Source organism: Papaver somniferum, chromosome 1 (assembly GCF_003573695.1).
Source record: "Papaver somniferum cultivar HN1 chromosome 1, ASM357369v1, whole genome shotgun sequence".
Classification (NCBI taxonomy): Eukaryota; Viridiplantae; Streptophyta; class Magnoliopsida; order Ranunculales; family Papaveraceae; genus Papaver; species Papaver somniferum.
Window position 1 is genome coordinate 43,508,420 of NC_039358.1, and position 14,175 is coordinate 43,522,594.

Consider the following 14,175-nt stretch of genomic DNA (forward strand, 5'->3'; position numbering starts at 1 on the left):
CCAGAAAATATCAAAATTCTCAAGACTGAAGTGGCAGACATCATGGTGACACGGGCACATCCCCTTGACCGACCAAGGGTGACCCTGAAGCTTGCAAACAGCTGATCCCGCATGTGTTAATGATTTTAACCTAATTTTCTCAGTTGCTCATATTAGGTTCAAACTCTTTCCAAACAATTGGAAGTTCGCTCAAACGACCATCTACTGGTCCCACGGCCACCAAGAGCCGGTCTCATGACCTCTTGGCCGGTCCCTCATATTTTCTACATCAGGTTTTATAATTTGTCGATCACACAAGCATTATCTCAATAAATGATTGAACCGGCATATTTAATCATTCTTTCACCAACTGGTCCTCCAGAGACTTTGGTATTTTGCTCATTCAAGCATCTCGGCGTTATATGGTGAACCCATCATCCCATGTAGCCGGTTTCATGTGATTTGCAATAAATCATTATCTCGGTAAAATTAGGGTTTCGAATCCTGAGCTTTGCAGAAACGTGATTCTGAGCAGATTCGAACACTCTGATAATTTTATGTTGATTCCATGATTAACATTCATATTTATTTTTCTCGACTCAGCGGTCAATAACTTAAATTAATATTTTATTTGGTTCAACTACCAAAAATTCATCAAAAGAACAATATTTGTTCGAACTAGCAATATTTGCTCGAACTAGCAATATTCGCTCGAATCGGCAATATTTACTCAATTAGCAATATTCGCTCAGACTAGCAATATTTGCTCAAACCAAATAATATTGGTTCAACTATCAATATTCAACAATCTAGCAACACAGTTTTGCTCGTTTTAGGTTATAATGATACCTCGTCTCAGCAGACACGTTAAATTCAAGAGTTTCAGAACATTTGCTAATCATGTTCAACTCATCGCTACATGGACTCATCGTCCCATAAAGTCAGCAACTGACTCCACTCACGAGATTTCAATCGTGTCGCATGGGGGTATATTAACTAGGGTTTTGGTCTTGTGGTCTACGGCACGTGTGTTCACCGACGATGAGTATGTGAGCAAGTCGTGCAATCAGTTGGAAGAGTCAGCAAAGTAGTGGGTGGAAAGTTAACCAAGTCTCCGCACGATGAGTAATTGGTTTTAACATGATTTCCCCATTTCCCATTCTCTGATTCCAGCAACTGTCACACTACATGGGATCATGGTGTTTCAACTCCGGCATTATAAAATGTCCCTGAATCCTGATTGAAAAACAACGGTTTTCGAACATTCGAACAACATTCGCCAAAACGAGTAATTTCTCATCAAAGTTCATACATACAATCTTTCGTCTACACGAACTCACAGAAATTACTCTCAATTGAGCAAAATTCAATCATTCAGAGCATTTTCACGCTGAATTCATAACACACCTACAATCTCAGATCACCATTGATCTCACGCATTTCTCAGCTTCCCTCCTACAGATTAACCCATCCTCTCTTGTGACCGAATTGACTCTGGAACGACCATTGTTCTTGGTTTAGGCCGGGGTCTTACAGATTGATCTCTCGAACTTAAAGCACTCCCTTCTTGCAGTGCATCTGTGTGAGGTTCAACATTCCGCTCGGTTCAAGGAGTCTCCACACGGTCGACTCTTTTCCGTAAAAACCAACAAATCGTTTTTCCCCACTCACAGTCGACAAATGTATTTATTGAGTAAACCTCTGTTAGTCTCGTGCTTTCATTCTCAGATAATAATATGGAGTTTGGACGGGGCTCTATTTTTGGTTGGGTCCTGATCTAAGATTGAATCCGGTTAAATTTTTTGCAGCTACGGGCGGCCTGCGGGATTGGATTTAATTTTGCACAAAATTGGTTAAAAAGACCAAAATCAACTATTTATGGGTGAAAAGGACATTTAGATTTTGATACTGTTTAAATGGACAAAAATGCAAAAATAGCCGGGATGTAAACAATTTCATCCTACCCATTTTCAAATACTTTTTCTTATTTTTAATTTACATCATGATGCATCCAATTTTCTTTCTTGCTATTTTTTAAGTTTAAGTCAGGATGAATCCAATTTCATCCTTGCTATTTTTTTGGTGTCCGTTTCATCCATACTAATTTTTACTCGTCCATTTAAACCATGTTTTAAAAATATTTGGATAAATGACCCATTTTTCCGTTAATTTTGTTCATCCAGTGTCAGTGCTTTAAAGACTGACTACGTCAACGATGCCTGTACACAATAAAAGTTGTCAGTAGACCAGACCTTATGAACTGATTTTGCTTTAGGGATGTGGATTAATCTCCTATTAGTTTCAACTTGCCAAACTAAAAATTTGTGAGTTTTGGGTACTGTTAATATTAATTGTTAAGGAGAAAAATAACCCGGAGGACAATAAGCCCGTCTAGCTCAGTTGGTGCTAAAATGCATTTTCTTCTCATTTTTGACATGGGATTCATATAGTGTTACATCGTGATGGAGCAAACTTGTTTGAAAATGTTTTGGTACTGCAGTATCATCTTTGTAGAAGCAATTTGAACAACACGCAGGTTGACACATTGTTTGAATGTACATGTTATTATTCTTGATCTCTGTTTTCCGTTCAATTTTCTACGCCATCTCAAAGTTTTCTACCCTTGAATTCTAAAATCAGAGAAGATATTGATGGTGGTGAAGTTTTGCAGCTCATTTTAATTTCAAATACAAGCAATACCAACCAAATAACCAAAGAGATCACGTAATACTAATGTTTATGCAACCACGCATTTCAGACGGTGGTGAAATTGCGTGACATTCTCAGGAAGAGCTAGATTATTTTTCAATTTTATAGGAGCTAAGGTTTACTTGTTGGGCCTTTGGAGTACCAAAATGACCAAGTCATTGTAGGGAGCTAGAGAGTAGGTTATTGCTGTTCACTTCATCCACTTGACCGCCTCTAGCACAGCAAGGCACTCACTTTGCCCAACTTGTAGTAACAATTTTCCTACCTCTGAATTCTTATTGGTTTATCCTCAAACACGCTATAAGTGTATTGCATCGTTATTATGGGGATACCTGATTGACCCGAAGTCCATATGTTATGAAAAATGCAGTCAAGAAAAGGCAAGACACTTTTTCAAATTAGTAGTAATAATTTTATAATTCAACCATCGGTAGAAACTCCTTTATGGTGAATATCTTAATAGAGACCGAGTCATTTTACAACAGACACTTCCTAAAAGTAAATAAATCAACTAATGATGGGACGGAGGGAGTACTATAAGTCTCCTTTGCAGTAAGAAGTTGGATTTGGAACAAGGTATAATGGGATGAAAATTAGACAATAAACTTTCAAGAATAATAATATTATTTATTTTATATTCATCATAAAAACTAAATAGTTAACTATCCCCGTGTAATCTCTTCATAGTTTCAATAAATTTACCATGCTTCAGGAAAAAAAAATAGAAAAAAAATAACAAGCTACTAGAATACAAAAACATTAAGATGATTTTTTCACCCGAATAAAACTTCATTCAACCTGCCACTCATTTCTTTTCTGCCACTCATATTTATCCTCGCGATATAAATAAAATCCATCTCGACGAGCAGAATAGTGGCAATTGTCGAGACAAAAGCGGAAGTATTTGTCGTGGAATGTACTTCTATCGAAAACCTCAAAAGTGCCATTTTTCCAATTATAATACCAGTTATCGTACCAACGACACTCACACCAAAAATGTGTATGACTAAAAGCTTCTCCAAAATCCCAGTGCCACTCGTCACCTTGATGGAGCAAATGATGATCTAGATCGTCATCGTTGGACATGCAGTGAATGTCCAGCGCAACTTCATAACCTTCAATATCATTCTGTATATGCACTGTCGTCTTAGCTGAGCATTTGGAAACTAGAACTGAAAATAATAGCCCCAGCAACAACGACAAACTTTTATTGCAATCGCTATGAGTACCCATTTTTGAATTTTGATAATAGGTTTTGAAGCCCTAATATACATATATATATTATATATAGATATATATATGGAAGTGAAAGTTTTTCCTATGTAGGAGATACAGAATGATGTAATAATGTTATTACAGTATATATGCATTACAACATTCAATCACCATTCATTTATGGTTGATCCTGAACATATTTCAAAATAGGCCAACTAATAAGGAAAGGAAATACACAATTAGTCTCCTGCTTTCATAGCCGTATATCCAAAAATAGGCTAACTAATAAGGAAATACACAACTAATCTCGTGCTTTCATAGGATAGCCCTCTATCTATACACACACAGGGGCTATGCTATCGAAATGGCAGTATAAATCATGGACAGGTTCATCTTAAAAGTACAAAAAAGTCCAAGGACTCAGCAAAGCGCCAATTTGTTTTTAAAGCGATTTGGTTGAAACGCTCTTGCTAGCTTGTTCTACAACAAAAATCAAAGAATGCTAAGAAGGGACAGGGGTATCCATAATGGGAGGAATAATCAAAAGATATATACAAAACTAATCAGGTTACGTAATCACTCTCAGATAGTAAGATTGAGTTTTGGACGGGGCTCATTTTCAGGTTGAGTCTATTATTTATGAACATGCTTTTAGAAAAGCCAAAAAATTCAGCGGACACTTTGCAAAGCGAGGATGTTTGCTTGCTAATGGTGTTAATGATAACTTTATTGGTAGGCCAGACTTCATTCACTCCATGGAAAGGTCTGGAATAACTTATTATCGTTGTAAGTAGTTTACGAGCTTTTGGATGTTGCTGAGACCCTCTTTTATTGTACCATGTTCATTTGTATTTACTTGTAATTGTTATTTATTTTTATAAGAAAATTTTACTTAGCAAATTTTGCTTTTATTGTAGAAGGGAAACATGCCACTGAGAACGTCAACGATGTCTGGACACGATTACACTTTTCAATATTATAAACTTGATATGGTGATTTTGCATTAGGGATGCTTATTCGGCTTCTGAACCTCAAAAATTCTGAAAAGGAAAATGTGGTTTCCGCTGTAATTTGGGTATCATGTCTCCAAGTTTGGTAAAAAAATGTTAGAGTCCGACTCGCCCGTCTAGCTCAGTTGGTAGAGCGCAAGGCTCTTAACCTTGTGGTCGTGGGTTCGAGCCCCACGGTGGGCGTATTTTTTTTTTATTATTTCATTTACTTCATTTCACGTTAGGCTCTAACCTTGTGGTCCGGCATCGTATCTTTTATTTCACGTTAAGCATGAAAATTGGCGTCACTACCCGACCTGCGGAAGAAGGCGACTGAGAAGTCTTGATAGCTGGACCTTCCTATGCTAAGATTTTCTCTTGGGTCCTAGGCTTCCAATTGTTGAGCGGATAACCTCCCAATTGTTTACGAGGAGCATTTAGCAAATACATTATGCAAATGCTCAAGAAGAAGAAAGAGAAAGATACAAGAAGAGAATTAGATTAAGTTAGACAAAAAAAAGAAATAATGTAGTTGTGAATCTTAATCACAATTAAGATTTAATGCATAAATCACAGCATTTGAATCATAGAGCTTGAAAGCGTATTTTGTTCTCATTTTTTACATGGATATGCAAAGCAGCAAAATTTGTTCGGAAAGGTTTTTACATAATGCTTTGGATGTAGATATTTGTATTCTTCATCTCTATTTTCTGTTCAATTTCCTCTGCCATCTCAAGTTTTCTACCTTCCAGTTCTAAAATGGAGAAGATATTAAGATGGTGGTTCTCAAAGTTTTGCAGCTCATCTGATTCCTTTAAAATCCTAAGCTCCTTAGACTCCACGTTGAACGGTGACCGTCACCTCTCACAGAATTGCTCAGTTTCACTTTTTCTTAAAAAAGAGAAAAACAAGGCTTTTTTTTTGCTACAAAAATAAAGTTTTATATTTATCATACCGGTGACAAAAAAAACCTAATCTAATCTCTTCTCTCTTACGAAACCTTACACGACCTAGGGAATTCTTCTTCTTCCTGTTTCCTACAGGCTACGACAAGAAAACCCTAATCACTAATCAATGGCAGTTTTTTTTTGTTTCTTTCACTCTCTGTTTACTTTTCTAAGTTATGTATAATCAATAAATTTTAATCCATGTTTTATTTTGCAGGTACAATCTTGGTAAACCGTAATCCTTTTCTTTCCGTCTTTTCGTTTCTCTTAATCAACATATTTTGTTTTGTATGTATAATCAATAAACCCTAACCCATGTTTTATTTTGCAGGTACGATCTTTGCTCATAAGGGTTTTTGCTAAATCCAGGTTTATATCCTTCTTGGTAACCCATTTTTTTGCATTACCAGTTCGTGAGCATCTGTTTTCCATTAGGTACAGATATATTTAGAAAATACTGAACTCTATGAATAGTTATCTTTCATGAAATTTCTTGAGATGTACTCTTTGAATTGTTATCTACAGGAAATCCTCTTCCTTCGTTGGTCGGTTCCGGGACGCTTTCAAACTCGCTTTAAAAGAATTAGTGAGGTAAGTTAAAAGAATTGAACTCCACCCAGGACTGTTTATAAAAATGTTATAAAGAACAATGTGCCCTCTAGGATGAGCATCAGATTTTCTGAATTAGATGTAAATATCTTATTTTCTTAACAAATTTGAGTACCTACAAATTGTGTTGCAGCTGTGGTTCCTAATGCTGATGAGGACGATAAGGTCATGCCTGTTTGCTCATTGCCAAAGGTTTACACTATGTGTCATCAATACCAATTCCCTCGTACCCTTTCTTCTCTGGTTTTCTTACGGTGATTGCTCTTTGTGCTTTAGGTTTCTTTATGTAATTAATTTGTATTGTTTGCTGCAGGAAATTTAAGAGGCATGGTTGAGTTGGGAGGAAGTGAAAAAGAAGGTAAACACGTAAAAACCTAGAATTTTTTACCTGCAATTCTTTTTTTTTAATGATTGTTGTAGGTTGATCTTTTTAGTACATTAAAAATCAACTTTAATAGGTTGCATTAGTTGAACAGAAAGAATAAAGAAGATAGGTTGCATTAAAAATTCTTTTTGCTTTAGGGTTTAATTATGCATGCGGTTTGTGTTTGGTTTGTTTTGATGGTTCAATTATAAGGCTTGCTGACGATGGATTTGGAGTTTAAGTTGTCAATAATGCTACCGAATTCCTCATAGACGTAAAGACACTGCATTCTTTTAGTGGTTCATCCACTGGATTTTTACAAGAGTTTAGTTTTGAAGAGAATATGGACAGGGAAGAAAAAGATGATGATGCCATCCATTGTGGCTGATTACAGCGTTCTATGTTGAGAGTTGTCTTTTTGGACCCTAGATGGATTTGTAGTTTAAGTTGTCAATAATGCTACCAAATTCCTCATAGACGTAAAGACACTGCATTATTTTAGTGGTTCATCCACTGGATGTTTACAAGAGTTTAGTTTTGAAGAGAATATGGACAGGGAAGAAAAAGATGATGATGACATCCATTGTGGCTTGATTTGAGTGGTCTAGACGAATTCCGTTAAGGCTAGGAGATTAAAGAAGTGGGAACCTTGGGTTTGAGTCGAATCTGAAGTTGGCAGTAAGATGGTGTTGTTTTGGAGATTTCAGTCGTATTTCATCACGAGAAAACGTGGAATGATGAAGATTTTGTGCCATTGAGTGTGTTGATGAAGGAGAAGATTGACGGTGATTACGAGCTTTAAGAAGATGGAGTTAACGGTTATTATTATTCTCAAAAAAAAAAATTAATAAGGTTATTATCATTCTCAAATTTGCAGGAATTGGTGTGCTAGGAAAAGGGTTTCTCATTAATAGCAACACCTTCAGGTTGCAAATAAAGAGGGATAAGAGAGAATAGGTTGCTCTCTGCTTGGTTTTGGTGTCGGACACTGGGTCTGATGGTTTGGTCATTTCTTATTATTTGTAATTCTAATTTTGAAATTTAAAGCAATAAAAGCAATGGAAGATAGAGTATAGTCAACTATATATATTTTTCGTTGTAGTTTAATATGGATACTCTTTGTTGCTAATATGCTAGAGACATCTCCATGAGATTTTCGTTGCCAGACAATGAAGGCGTGGATAAAAATAAAAATAATTTATGAATTGAGAAACTAAAGGAGTGGCCCGTACATGTTGCTGCGTCGGATTCCAAGTTTGTCACTGGATTCCCGTGTAGCTTTGCGATGTGCAGCTTGAGCAGTATTAGGATATGCTACTTTTTAGTTCAGCATTACTTCGTTCATGCTAAAAAAATAAAACTGCGGAGGAAGGTGAGACCTTCTGTAGCTGCAAGTGATTGTATTTAGATGAAAATTTTAGCTGCATATCTAATACTTAACCAATTAGTTGAGTGTTTTTCTTTTTTACTTTGGTATTTTCTTAGTATGTATTATCAGGAACAACAGGAGTGGGATCTTATGTGGGATATATTTTTGCAGTGTTGCGACTATCTGCATTTTATGGATTCTTCTTTTGCAGAAAGTGCTCACGAATGGTCTGACAGAAGCTAAGTATTTGAGTGTTGGAATGAAATAAAGCGGCCAGCTACAGATACATTATAAGAACCTTTCAGAGACAAATAAAATCAAGGCTTAAGAGTAGTAATCATTTGTCAGGTAGATGATTTACGGAAAATAATTATTAAGAGTAGCGAATTATCAATTTTCCCTTCGTGCTACCATTATTCTTATGTCCACTGCATTTCAGTAATAACTACACTACTGATTAACCTGACGCAGATTGTTTAATTTTGTTATTTATCTACCCAAAATCCAGATGGTTGGTTGTTGAGCACACATTTTGCATTCCATATTATCATCGCAATTGTACGACTGAATTCATCATGGGTCTAATATCGAACCTTCTTTCCCTCATTGTTAAGAAAGACCAAACTGTATTTTAGCTTTACAGCTACTTTAAAAAAAAAATTCATTCAATGGATTTTGTGTTTTTGCTTAGGGAAAATATCCAGTTATCACTGTTTGTTATCATGCTGATTTGGGTCAAAAAATGCTATAAAGAACAAATTCAATTATGATACATAAGCTACCCTATATTATTTAACTTTCTCGACGCAATATGCTGCTCTTATTTGTGTCTTTGGATTTCAGTAAAGAGCTTAAGGGATTTGGATTTGGGTATACTGTCTGAATTCCATGACTGTTTTGGTGAAAGCAATTTCCATCTCCTGTCCTTTCATAGCCACAACTTTATGTTATACATATAGTTAGGTATTTCTATACCGACAACAAATGTACAAGCCAGTCTTGAATAAACAAAAATTCCCCAATGTCTTTCGTGATTTTCTTGATACCAGGAAGCAAATTAAGAAGTGTTTTGTCACTAGATATTTTTTTTATATTTTCTATGCCTTTCGAATTTTTCGGTTGAATATGTTTAAGACGTTGTTTCAAAATCACCGTGTGTAACAACTGACTGTTCTGCATAAGGTGACATGAAGGACCTCTGACCTTCTATAACACTAAAGGACCAATAGCCTACAAGTTGCAGTCAAGCAGCGTACTAAGCAATGATTTCACAGCCATTTAATAATTTACAACCAATAAATTGGGGCATTTTTCAGCTGCTGACATCCATTACTACTAAGCAGTAAAACTATCATATTCCCATGTAAGAATAGGCGAATACCGCAAAAGAAAAACTATATTGTTCATGATAAGACATGATCCTATGGGGGCACGTGATTAAGTTTGTATTTTTATTGAGATTGCAATGGAAATGCAAAGTCTTAACAATTGTAATTTTTCCTTAGTTATGTGTGCTTTGCAGATAAGGAAGTGCAACTTGAAGATTTAGGCTTGCTCGGTTGCTTGCTAAGCCGTTTTATGTCCAGTTGAGATCTAAAAAGCTTCAGCACAACAAATAAACATTGCGACCTTTAGTTCACGGAAAAGAGAAAACTGAAAAACAAACTTTGGAACAAAGATGCAGAATCAACAGGAAAAGGTTGCTAAAAAGATTGCGGAGTACAAACAAGCGAAAAGGTTCTAAAAACAAGCGAAAAGGTACAAAAACATCCAAATTTATTTTTTTTTACTGAAAATTTTGCATATTCAGAAGGAAAGTTTACATGTTCTTTTTGCTTACATATACGGTTTCCTATCAGCAGCACCCCAAGACATATCTGAAAGAGCTATGAAACAAGCAAAAACATTCGCTGCCAGTTACATGAATGGTGACAATCTTAATTGTATAGGGCAAGCACATCTCTAATGTGAAGCGAAAATATTCTCTAATTTCCATATTTTGTTCATGAAGCACTTATTTCACATAGGTAGATTTACCTGCTCTTACTTAGGTTGCAATGGGTGATTTGAGCAACTTCTGATAAGGTGAGATTTATCCATCTCTTGAGAACTATATATAACTATCTATATTTTCATTTTTTTTTTATTTCGAAACAGAGGCCAATTCACTTGCACTACTGGATTACAGGTTGGGGAAATCAAGGAGAAGGTAGCATATATCGAACATGTTTAACAATGGTCGACCACACCGAGTTAGAGTTGAAGGTGAGTTTTTAGTGATACGTATTATGAAATTTAATTTCATCCAATGTAATAAACGTATAACTAAGTAATCAAAGTCATTTCAGGTGATACGTCTTTGAGTAATGAAGTCGTCTCTTACACTAAAGATATGTTTCGATTGTTTAGAACTCTTGGGTCTCCACAATAATAAATGATCATTGTTTACTTTGGCCAGTTCCGTATTTCATTTTTATATATTGCTTTGTAGTGTTTGGATTGTTTAGCACCGTTATATAAAAAAGGACTCATGGAGATAATCAGAAACTCGATAGTTTATTCATAGAGAGATAAATATTTTCAAACTTTTATGTAAGCGTATATTAGGTTGTGAAAGGCATCAGATGCTCGCTCAAGTAAAGAGTCATAAGATTCCTAGGGATATTACCTGTTAAAGTAATTGGCATGTTATAAGTCATAATTTTGAAAGCGTAAACAGTGAAAGGCCTTATATGTTGTCTTCAGGTAGAAGAAATGCGGTTTTTTATTTATTGATTAGTCTGCAAAGGAAGCAACATGGAATGCAATATTTGGAGCAGTTGAGAGATGGATTGTTTGACATTGTCTTGGTAATTCAGTTTTCTTTTTTTTTAATTGTTGCATATCAGTAGTTTACAACATTTAACTTTAGTTCAGTTGCTAAGCTTTCAGGAAGAACTGTTGTGATAAAAAAAGTTATGTAGTGGATATAATATGTAACTAATCATTGCTTTACAATATCCTAGCAATTTATCAAGTTTTGCTAATCAGTTATTGGGTGTAGGCACAATATAATAACTACACCGTCTACCACATTGCATATGAAGATGATGGTGCCGCTCTAAATCGCAATCAAATCAGGACTGGGGCGAGGCGAAGCCGTTCTTTACCAAATCAAATCGGGACTAGGGCGAGGCGAAGCCGAGCTTTACCAAATGGGGCGAGGCGAATCCGAGCTTAACCAAATCAAATGGGGACTTGGGTGAAGCCGAGCTTTACCAAATCATATCGGTACTGGGGAGAGGCGAAGCCGAGCTTTACCAAATCAAATGGGGACCTGGGCGAAGCCGAGCTTTACCAAATCATATCGGGACTGGGGCGAGGCGAAGCCGAGCTTTACCAAATTAAATCGGGACTAGGGCGTGGCGAATCCGAGCTTTACAAAATTAAATGGGGACTTGGAAGAATCCGAGCTTCACCAAATGAAAAATATGCTTCAAAGAAAGAGGCATTGATGTATTGTATTTTTAGTTTGTAGTTATAGATTGAATTGGTGAACCAAGTACGCCCGAGCACAAAATCCAATTTCAAATGCAATCAATGTCAAGCAAATGACTAGTTAATTTATAAAAAATAGATCATGCAACACTAATGTTCACGCAAACACGCATTTCAGACGGCCTTGAAATCGCGTGACATTCTAGTGGAAGAGCTAGATTATTTTTCATTTTTATAGGAACTAAGATTTACTTGTTGGGTATTTCGAGCTTGGTCGATTGTTGCTTCTAGGTTATCCGATTCCACCAAGGAGAATCAAAATGACCAAGTCATTGTAGAGGGATAGAGGCAGACTCTGTCTAAGTTTTTGCTCTGCATCCACTTGACAGCCTCTAGCACAGCAAGGCGCACTTAGCCTAACTTGTAACAATTTTGCAACCTCTGAATTCGCCCGGTATCATTCTTATTGGTTTTAACACGCTACAGGTGGATTACATCTACCAGGGGATACCTCATTGACCCAGTCTTGAAAAGGCAATAACACTTTTTTTAATTGGTATTCATAAATCTATGCAATTACCGGTTCTTATACTCTCTGGACCTTTGCATGCATTATTCTAATTAAGTCTCTATCAAGACCATTTCTTAGTTTTTATAAAAATAAAGTTCTTGACCATAATTCAAAGTCCACCTCAATAAGTTTCCTCCATATATATATATATATATATATTTCATTAACAACCATTATCACGGTCTTTTCTATCCTTATCAAACGGATATCTCCTCTAATATCTCCTCTAGTGAAATTTGAAGAAGATTGAGTCATTATGGATAGAGAACCAGAAGAACTCCAATTCTTAGGACTCTTTGGAATCTATCATGAAGCTTACAATATTATAACTTCACGGAGGAAAATCTTTTCACGGATCACTTTAGCTTTTATTCTTCCTCTTTCTTTCATTTATTTAGCTCAAACCAAAATTTCCGACTTATTATTCCCGAAGATGGTGCATAACCAAGAGAAGGAACTGCTAACATTCTTCGCATATCTTCGTTTATCACCGGAATTCACTGCTTTTTTTATATTCAAGGTCATGTACCATATCTTCCTTCTTGTTCTTTCGCTTTTTCCTACTTCGGTTGTTGCGTATACCATTGCGTGTGCTTATACTACCAAAGAAATCACTTTTATCTGTAGGTACACATTTCATCTTCCACCACGTGTCCACAAAGACACACGTGGAGGACATGCGGCTAAGAGCATCAAGATACGATATCACACGTGGACAGCCAAGAGTTACTTTATCCTATCCCCAGAAAGATCTAAGATCTACGGATGGGGATAGTCCGACTGACGCAGACAAGACAGGGGAAGACGTCTACCACGGAAAGACATCTCAACTACCCGCATTAAATACCCTCAAACAACATACGTGTCAGTCAGCCTGTGTAGGAAGCGCAGATAGCACTGCGTATTCAAACAGAACACGCAGATAAAGACGAGAACACGAAGACTTCTGCGTAAGCAGCATAAGACACAAGAGGATAAGGTTATAACGGGCTTCAGAAGTGGACCCCACGTAACCTCCCTATAAATACCCCTCTCTCCCAATTGAAGAGGGGGATCCGAAAACATTGAGAGGAGAATAGGAGAGAGACAGAGAGGTAGAGAAAGTGTAAGTGAAGTTCCTCCTGCTACGCAGGCTTATGTTGATCTCAAAGTCATTCGACTATTTCTGTAACCATCATACATATAATGAAAAACCCAAATCCTCAGACAGAGATCTGAGTGATGAATCATATAAGTTAATTGTTTCATCTATATTCATGCATTTATACTTTACATGTTCGATTCGATATTTATGGTACATCATGTTCGTACGTTTTATACTTCATCCATTATTTATCTTATTATGCGAGCTAAGAACAATGATTGTAGTTGATGAGACGAGGAAGAGTATTAGGATTCTGAGTCAAGGATTCGACATAACCAATTCATCCTCTCAGGCGCAGCTTATTTACTATATTATCATGAGTCTGCGCGCATTATTTGTGAACACTCAGATGACAATGATCTTTGTGTTCACATTATCAAAGTTGCAAGTGTAGTTCCTACGGTTTGGAAGAGACTAATGATCACTTTCTTATGGACCTTTCTTATCATGTTTCTATACAACTTCTTTACAATGATAATACTGTTTTTTCTAGTAGTGCCAGTTAGTCTATCTTACAGTGGTCGTACCCCTGCTGCCATCGATATTCTTTCTAATATAGTTGTTTTCATTTGGGCAATCGGGTTCGTTTACATCAGCGTAATTTGGCACTTGGCTAGTGTAGTATCGGTAGTGGAAGAGACCTATGGCTATAAAGCCGTTTTAAAGAGCAAAGCTTTGACTAAGGGTAAGATGTTAATTTCTTTGGTTATCTTTATTAAACTAGAAATTTGTTTTTTGGTGGTATTATTCGCTTTCGAAAATCTAGTTGCTCATGGAAGAATAGGTGTGATGGGCAAAGTCC

General features: G+C 36.4%; 1 non-coding gene across 1 annotated transcript; it reads left to right on the top strand.

Annotated features, from left to right (window-relative positions):
• The first annotated feature begins 5,023 nt into the window (after positions 1-5,023).
• On the top strand, positions 5,024-5,096 carry TRNAK-CUU. The gene has a single exon. It is a non-coding gene; the product is annotated as a tRNA-Lys (tRNA).
• The last annotated feature ends 9,079 nt before the right edge of the window (positions 5,097-14,175 follow it).